This window comes from Lepeophtheirus salmonis, chromosome 6 (assembly GCF_016086655.4).
Source record: "Lepeophtheirus salmonis chromosome 6, UVic_Lsal_1.4, whole genome shotgun sequence".
NCBI lineage: Eukaryota > Metazoa > Arthropoda > Copepoda > Siphonostomatoida > Caligidae > Lepeophtheirus > Lepeophtheirus salmonis.
In genome coordinates, this window is record NC_052136.2 from 27232238 (window position 1) to 27242430 (window position 10193).

The 10193-nt window shown below is 32.3% G+C and overlaps 1 long non-coding RNA gene across 1 annotated transcript; it reads left to right on the forward strand.

Moving 5' to 3' along the window:
- Window positions 1-7272: 7272 nt before the first annotated feature.
- On the forward strand, window positions 7273-7839 carry LOC139905683 (uncharacterized). The gene is made up of 2 exons (XR_011780665.1): window positions 7273-7556; window positions 7619-7839. It is a non-coding gene; the product is annotated as an uncharacterized lncRNA (long non-coding RNA).
- Window positions 7840-10193: the final 2354 nt, after the last annotated feature.

Here is a 10193-nt window from a genome sequence, read left to right on the forward strand (position 1 = left end):
AGGGTAAGAAAGATCTCAGAAAAGCCACTTTGAATGAGTGACGATCTGCAAAGTTGGATAGCTGCCGAAGCAGTTCATTGTCCAGTCGTACATTGGAATAAAAGTTTACAAATGCAAGAAACATCAAATCTCATCTTAGGCAGTATAGTTAGTGGCCACATACAACTTAATAGACTTTGTTTTCTTTAAATGGGTAAAAACTGCAGCCCGATATGTCGACTTCATCCTATCCATAACTGTGGCCGTACAATATAGGAAATGACAAAGCTTCCTAAGGAGTCCGTGGAAAAGAGAAGATCAATGGAGGAGAAACTTTTGAGAATTTTTAATACGTTGTGTAATTATGATTTATTTTATAATAATAAAGTTAGAAAGTAATAGATACTGGGTGATACGGGATTGAGTTACAATGTGGCGGGCTGTATCTAGGAGCTAAACAATCTTATTTCTTCACAATACGCTTCATTCCTCGAGATATTTGCATAAGAAAACTGATTTAACTCACATTTGGTATGTGGAGTCATCGATAGCAGTCCTACATTGAAAGGAAATATTGTCCGTAGCTCAATTCTACTCTGAATTTGAAGTCTTAAAGATGAAGAGATTTACATTTAGCTGAATTTTTTATTATTTATATGTCATAAAAGAAAGAAATGAAAGACAAGTAGAATCAGTGGTATAAAAAATATGTTCTCTCATTATGTAAAAAGTTAAGGAACCGAAAATGAATGTGGTAATCCTAAAAAGTCCATATGCTCATGAAGATCGGATAAATTCAATGAGGATTCACTCGGGACTTATAAGTCTGTGCTGGATTCGGAGTAGAATTGAGGTTCCACAACGCAGTAATTCCAACCTATGTCCTTATTCTATACCGGTTGGGACTTGGGTTGATTTCCAAGACAGCTAAGCTACTCTCCTCCGTAGCATTCCTGAAATTGTCACATTCATTTTCAGTTTCTTTCATCTTTACATACAGGCGAGTCATATTTTATGCATAACTGATTATGTATGAAGCGACCTGGGAGTGTGATGACCATTAAGGTAGCTGTAAATAAGGCCTGGATTTGGAATGCAAATTACATCCTAAAGACATACATTCCTATCCCAAAGAGGATTACTACCATAGTAAGAGCTATATTTATAAGCTGGTATCCTTTGAAATGTATTGTGCATCCGTTTGGTGCATTGAAATCTGAACGCTAACTAATTCAATAATTAATGAAGGTTGGGTAATTGAAATTAATTTGGATATATTAAATCATAAACAATTAGTTACAAAGCAAAACAAACCTGAGGTCTCTAGCTTAGATACAAGATGAGAAAATGACACTGAACGTGATCTAATAATTTCCATATACGCACTGCAAAGAGTTGGGCGTCTCCAAGAACACCGTTTACGCCGTCTGTAAGTCAGAAATATTGTAATGGAAGAATAGGTCTGTCAAAAAACCCAAACTGGACCTGGAGGGCTTGAAGAAAACAGCCTATGACAATCCGCTCAATTCTATGAGGGTTCTTGAGTTTTCTTACCTGTCTGTTCAAATCTTTCAAAAGAGGATTGAAAAATACTTGTGAGGGTGGAGAGACCCCTTATAACACGGGCCAAGAAAGAGACTCATCTCCAACGTTGCAAAACTACTTTGAATGTCTCTTTTGATTTCCTTTGAATTTTTTTTTGACACTTTTGGTCCCCTACAGTCCTGATACCAACCACCTCGACTACACATTTTGGGAACAAATCCAGAGAAAGCCTGCAGTATCCGTCATCCAAACACCGAGTCCCTCAATTCCACTGTCAGGCAGCAATTGGACGCCATGTCAGATGACTATATCTGCAGTGGGTGCCACCCCTTCCACCGCCTGGAAGTCATCATTACCGATACGAGTTGTTACATTGATGACTGAGAGCTGAGACACACATTTTTTTCTTAATTAATAAATTATATCTTGATAAAGTTTATAATTACGAGTGTTCAGATTTTAATGTACCACTCAGTACTTAACTGCTGCAAAAAAAAATTGACTTTGAATGAAAAAATGGATAGTATGCAGATTTAAATAGGGATATTATTTGAGATATAAAGCAAATCTGTAAAAAAATTAAACTGTGTCAATTTTGGGTTTCCACCCTGTATACTTTCAATTTTATATCCTTACAAAGTTGCACAACCATATGTACATACACTGTGGGATTTTACAATCAACTACCAACACGCTAATAAATTAGAACATAAAAAACATCCGGGTCTGGATTGAATTGTACACACTCTCTTAGGAAAATTAATAAACTCTGATATGAAAGTAATATTGTATCCAGACAAGTAGAAATTGTAGAATTTAGGTGATAAGATGGCGGGCTGTATGTTATTATAAAGGATCAAATTTAGAAAGGTGCTAGAGTTGTAGGAGATAATTATCTACAGCTGTAATTTATAAACCAATCAGAGAGGAAAGTAAATGTTGACTCGTTGTGACGACGTTACCTCACTAACAGAAAAAAAATACACGGCTACAGTGTATAAGTTTGTTCCCAAGTCATACTTTCTCTTTCTATCTTTAAATTGGAGACCACCACAGCGGAAAGTCGAAATTTAGTTATAGAAACGTTTTACCAATAAGAAAATAACTTGGCCATGTTAGCGAATATATTACTGGAGTAGGGAGAGAAGGATCTGTACTTTTTTGAGATATTTGGACTATTAGCATTTGGAAGATCCATGGACTATGGGATGAGACTCTTATATAAAGAACTATGGCTTCTGTACGTTCTCCAATTTCAAGATAGAAAGAGAAAATATGACGTGCTAGCAAATACAGTATACCTTTTGTCAGTTGTCAACGTTTCTACCTTCTTACTCCCTATCAGTGTTTTGAACGTTGCTCATTGGTTGAATTATAATACACTATTATTTAGCTGCAGACCATTCCCAACAATATTGAACATCTTCCATAGTTGAGGCTATCTACCATTATTTTCTGTTTCTTTTTGGAGGAAAGGTTGGGTTATACTATAAAAGTAAGAACATGCCGTATAGTTTTCATTTCTATTCTTTTTCTAAAGGTTTTTCCGTAGAGCCAAAGCTATAAGACAATTGACGGAACTAAGACCGCATGATCAATATTTGTCCAAGGTAGTGAGTGTACATAGCAACACTTTTTTTATTGTTGAGCATTTCTCCATAACTAACCGCACAGCCTACATAAATGTACTATTTTAACTAAGTTAAGAAGGTAAATTATGTAAAGGGATGAAAAAGTTCTAAATGATATAAGGGTAAAAGACAAAGATGGTAATGGGACGTCATCTGTAGTGTTATCCTACAAAGTGACATCTTGGGTGGGAAAATCGATCTCCGCGACCAAATGCCCCCTTAAGCTAACATGGGTATTTCTTTAAATTTTGTAAAGCTCTCAGGTTGAGCAGATTACGAAAAATACCAAATAACCGTAACATAACCATATTCAGCCAGATCGGTCTATTTCTTTCTGATACACACCAGTGGTGCCATCTCTCGGACTTTGGACAGATTTTTCCAACGACCCTCGTATGTCGTTTTTACGAGAGAGAAAAAGTAGTGATTTAAAGTCTTACACTGTACTAATTCAATATATGAACATATTTCTAAAATAAATCCATTTCCTCATGCGTCATTTGACTTGATATACCGGGGGGGTAGAACAAATATAATGTAACGACATAATTACCCATATTTCATAGACAAAATATGTCCTAGAATTAGCTATGATTATTACTCAAAGTGAGACGCCCTCTTTATGACAAAATGAATTTCCATCCATTAGGACAAGAAGCCTTTTTCATTTACGCTACCATAAATTATATATTTTTACTAATGGTATTAAAAGAAATGGAGGGGACAGTATCTTATATATTTTGTACAATAATTAAGACCATGTTGGATTTTCTGACTTGTTGATGCAAAAAAAATAAGAGTAATAAATTAGCGGATATTTAATGAGGGAATACAACACATTAGAGGAGACTGAGATAGTTTAAAAATCTTAAACGAGCAAGGAATATTCAACACGCAAAGAAAAATGAATTATAACCCCTCTGGGAGTTCAGAAACACAACGCCGGGATCACAAGATGATTTCCGAAAAACAAGTATGTAATTTAAATTGTGGCATCAAAACTTAACTTGTGATCAATGTACATATTTTTTTATAAGTCTCTTCTAGATCATTTTAAGAAGTATTTTCCAGAATCTGGATACCCCTCTTTCCCCCCGCAGCTTCTCATCGGTCGTCCGATATGAAAGATGCACTTATCGAACTTTCATGTGGAAAAACACTAAAAACATATTTAGATTCTAAGACACTTGACGAATTCTAAAGTTATGTGAATACCCCATTAATGGCTGAAGCAGCTTTAGACTGACTTATACCATTTGGCTCAACTTCTTTATTTAAAAATACCTTTTTTGGTTTTCAAAAATAAATACAGATCGCGGCAAATTGTGGAGTATAATCTATGATTTCTTGTGTACAAAATTAAACTTAGAGTAGACTTGCTTTGCTCAATGCACAGTGTACATTCGTCACATTAAGACCTTGATTCGTTTATAAACCTATTTGCACATCCACAGTTTTTACGGAAAAATAGAGAACTGATTGTATAGAAATGATTCCAAATATTAGATACCTAGGTACATTGATAATTTTATATTTACAATATATTCGAATATTTCTAATGTTCAAATGAATTTTGTTTCTTTTTATTTGTGATGCTCCTTTGGACAAAAGTACTCATCCACAAAAATAGGATTTGTAAAGAAAAAACTAAGTATAGCAAATAGAAAAGGAAAAACCGTCCATGCGTGTGTGTGTTCTTTCTTCTCTTTTGTTCATTATTTAATCAATCGCGGGAGTGTCCACATCTCTCTCTAAAAAGAAGAATTACTACGATGTTGATCTTCTATTCTACAACGAGTCCAATAAGGACATTTACTTATAACTCTGCAACAAATTTTCAGAATTAATATTCGTCTTTCACGAACTAGGGATGGATGACTTGATATGTTTTCTCTTCAAGAATAGAAGACAACAGCATCGGAAAATAGACAAAGAATATAAATAATTATCTTCCATTAGAATACTATTTTAATCTATGATTATTATTAGAAGTGTATAAAACATGTCTTAGAATGCTGGATCGGCTAGAATATAATTTGAACCTTATAGGGTAAAGGGGAATTATCCTTGAGGCAAAATGGTTTTTAAGGCTGATATGTCCTAATTGAAATGGCTTAAAGCAAAATTTCTTGAATAAAAATAGTTTAAGGTATTGTTTTTTTTAAATCCTAAAATTTCAATATACAAAAAAATTTCAAAAATTAAATTTTAAATATATATTTTTTTTAATTTCAAAAATTAACACCTCATTAAATTTTTGGAAAAAAAAATCCCAAATTAATTTTCAATTATTAAATTCTTTGGACTAAAAAAATTCAAAAATCCATAGTTTTTCAAAACAATTCGAAACCCAAAACTATTCTCAAAAAATTTCAAATATTAAATTTTTTGCTCGGCTGCATAATTTGCCCGAATGACTTTTTTTTATGAAAACATATCTTTCAAAAAATAATTCTTACCCTATTTTTCGAGCTATTTTTGTCATCCTCACCAAAAAAATCTAATAAATAGCAAAAATCCCACCCCCTGCGGACGCCTCTGGTATTAATTCCTTTAATTTGTTGGTCTCATTTTGACATTCAAATACACGGCAATAGTTCCCCAATAAATTCTGTAGAATTTTTGTTATTTGCACCCCAAAAAGGGCCTACATCAGCAGTTCTGCCGTAGTATGAAAACCCTCTAAGAAATTTAATTAGTGATATATTAATCAACTTGTAATAGTAATATACTAAAAAATATGTATGAACACAACACAATGAAAAGCTAGAATGATTTTAATACAAATAAAGTGTGATTATATTGTTGTAACCAAGAATATGATGCCTTTATTCGACTTACTACAAATAAGATCCAACTAACAAATTGTATTATAAATAAATACTTTTATACACAACCACAATATAAACGAGATAAATAACAAATCACTACAAACAATAGATACAATAATATCACCACATAGAATCGTTCTATTGGGACAAAAGGCCTACATCTATTTTAATAGAGCAAAGTATGTCTATATAAATGACAATAAGTTCAAGACAAACTTTTTGTTTTTGACTTAATTACCTCATATTGGATTGACTTAAACACGTCACATTTTAATACAACTTGAATCTATACAAATTTAACACTTTCAAAAAAAAAAAAAAAAAAAAAATGACAGCTTGATACTCGATTTTGTCCCTTTTCACAAAAAAAACCCACATCAACTCACTCAAACGACTGTTACTTAAACAACTGCGTGTCCAAAATGTCTGATACTTTGGTGAGTAACTTTAAAAAAATGCTGGAAAGATGTGATTTGCTTTATTTACGAGTGCTTCCATCTTAACGTATTCCATATGTTACTGTTCATTCAATCATTTTAAAAAACTAGGGCTACACAGGGTCTTAAAACATTGTTTGCATTTCAAGAAATATAGAAGTTTAGTATCATTTTATTCGTTGGTCTCATTTTGATATACAAATACACACGAATAGTTCAGCCTTTCCCTTTATTTTAATGAAGGGAAGGATTTTGTTTTGGAGAAACTTTTTTTGTTTATGCCGCTAAAATGGCAGATATCATTAATTCTGCCGTAGCATGAAAACACTCTAGGAAATTTAGTGTGTGGTATAGAAATCAGCTTCTAAAAGTAATATTGACTCGAGACCTTTTTAGTACATGTAAAATTAAAATGTTTTTCCAGCTTATATGATTTTACTCAAAATTAAGTGTCTCTTTTATTTCTTAAAAGGCCAATTATTTTTTTGGCTATTTTTAAGGTTCAAAGCTTTTGCAAGCGCTTGGTGTTAAAGGTAGGATACATTATGTGAATATATTTTAAAGCCCAATGTTTAAAAACTATTTTTAAAAATGTCCTACTTATAAAAAATTTCATTACAACTCGTCTATAATGATCAAAAATTCGATTTAAGATAAAGAAATATACTATATTAATATCAGTCAAAAGCATGTGATTATTCGCAGTTTCAAAATGGATGACTCTTTTCTCAGCAAGAATTCTTCTTATATGGGAAAGGAATGCTTCTTATATTCAGGCTCAAAAACAATGTAAATGCTTCGAACAGTAACTACACTTAAGGAAAAAATTCCTTTTCTTACCAACCTAACCATAGTAGAAAATCTGACTCAAGATTTGAAGGAAGAGCCATTCAAGACCAAGTTAAAAGAAGTGCTTCAAAAGAATCCTGGCTACACAAAACTAAAGGAACTTTCAACAAGTGAAAACCTTGTATACAAAAATACTCCACTTGGTAATTGTGATGCTGAGATAGTTTTTAGTATGATGAATATCATCAATACGAAACGGAGATCCTAATTACGTACTAAGAAATTGAGGGAATTGTTGATCACCATATGGAATGAATGTTTTGTTATCATTTAATTATCAGCACGTAACTATTAACAATATTTTTAAATAATTTGTTACTTTTTTTGCCTCCTTTCTATTCTTTAGATTTCGAGCCAAAGTTATATACTCATCCTTTATGGTCAGTGGTCACTAAGAAGTTACGAGTACACTTCCTGTAATGATGGGTTTGATGTTTTCTAACTAACAATATATTTTGTCGTGCATAAATCTACAGAATATTATATACATTTATGAAGTTATATATTAATAATATACAACAATCCCTCTTTTATGTGGAAATAAATAAATAATTTAGGTTAAAGATATATTCTAAACGACACTCTTTTAATTGGGTTGAAATCGATATTTACTTTGAACTCTTGATCCAGCGACAGATACAATTGCACCACTCTCATATGTAGCCATTATATTTTTGAAGTAATTTCAATGGACATCCAATGCATCGATGGGTAATTTATTCAGTTCAAATTTTTGAATAGAATTAATGATCGAAATAGAGTTTTCTTTAAGACATCTGCAATCTCTTGCATAGTGGCTTCCCTTACCACGTCTTGTGCATTCGAAGCTTTTTGCGAGGCAAACTTTTCCATTCTTATGAGGAAATTGGAAACCACTCTTTCCACACAATTTTTCTTAGCTCTTGTTCCACAATCTCCTACAGCTTTGACTTCTTCGATATATATTGAATTCACATGACTTTGTATTGCGTTAACACCCATTTATACTAAATTATTAAGAGTGCTTTGATTATTATTTGCCGTTTCTACTATTCTCCATTCATATATATTTCAAATATTTTATTGCATCATCAAATAACCTTAGTTGTCCTTCTCTATACTTGCATACCAAATTCTTATAATATAACAATTAATATTTAATACTATTTCTATCATAAAATAAATTATAACTAACGTTAAGACATTTTCTTGATAATATTATTTTGATTCAATATTACCAAGTAAAGCAAAATTTTGGTGAAGGAAAGCTGCTAACTGTAGTAAATTTTCAGATATGCTGTAATGTTAAAAAAATCATAGTAGAGATTACCCATCGGCTATCAAGTATGATTTATGAATAAAAGTTTGTTTATGTCCGAAAGAAAACAGAGGAACCATATAGTTGAAGTTGTATTTGCGGGCGCGCTTGCGCATAACACAATTCCCACAACCCTATGTATATCATAATAATTCATTTGCATTTTCATTAAATGTTTTGATTTGAATAAAATCTAAACAATAGTATGCCCAAGGTTAATAGAAATACAAGGTTCATGTAATCAGGATTGCTATAATTTTTAATTTGATGTATCATACCGACTGCTGAGCAAGACAAGCAGATTTTGACAAAGCACGCAACCAATCATATTCCATGACGTCACCATAAAAACTGTGGGGGAGGTCAAACATCAGTCGTACACGCAGTATTGTATAATCTTGCATTTCTATTAACCTTGGGTATGTCTAAATAGATGGTGCTTTTTTAGTGAGCGATCTTAAGACAAAAGTACTCAACAATCATCACAACATATTCGAGAGTTATGATGTAAATCGGTATATTTTTTAGCTGGGCCGTTAATTTGTAATTGGTAATATAAAGAATGAATTTTCTTTTTCCTTAGCAGTTGTCATTATTATTTAATTCCTGATTAGTGAACATCCTTTCCTAAATAGATTCAATTATATTCAAAACCTCATTGAACGGTCGTGTGCGCTGATAAAAGACGGAGTGTAACCCCGAAGATTTGTTGCAGAGTTATAATTGACAGTCCTTTTTGAACTCAGAGTAAAATTGGGGGTCGACATCGGAGTAATACTAGCAAATGTCCTTGTTTATATCCTTTTTGTCTTCATCCCTAGCCACAGATGATTGTAACTGATTTAATGAAACGTCAGAAGTATTATTCTATCTCTCCTCCTTAACATTCTTCAAATTCTCCGGGGTACCATGTTGATTTTCGGTTTCTTTTTTCAACATGTCCATACTACTCTCGGTTTCATCATTGGATATAACAACTATTACTGTATTGAGCAGTTAGGTGTGAGTATGCTCATAAAAAGGGGATAGTAGCACTGAGGATGTCTTGGTATGTTATCTTCTAGATTATTTAAGAAAAATTTGACTTGTAGCCGATGTATAGTTACTCCATGCCGGATACTACCGCTACTATTAAATAAGATATGAGCTTGTACGATATGTCAAAATATAAAGTGTCTTGTCATTATAAATTTTACACCTGGTATTTACGCACATAATAATTTATGAATTAATTATTCCTATCATTGTTATTTTTGACACTCAAATATAAGTCCATATTTGGTAGACAAAGAATAAAGATTTCGAATGGACGATCTACATTTTTATAAAAATGCCTTGAGTTAATTAAATTCATTGACTGAACAAATATTCATAAAACATCTGCCTATTAATATTATACCTATTTGGAGAATTTAATTAATTAATATTAGGACATAAAAGTGTAAAGTCTTAAATGTATGATGTATCAATTAATGATATTATTCTACAGATTGGTAGGAATTGAGGGGAATTTTGAAATATTATTTATCTAGCCTCAGTCTCGACGCTTTTAAGGTTTTGCTCACAGTCTCAAAACAATGATCGAAGCAATCAATTTTAAATTTTCCTTCTTTTCTTTATTCTA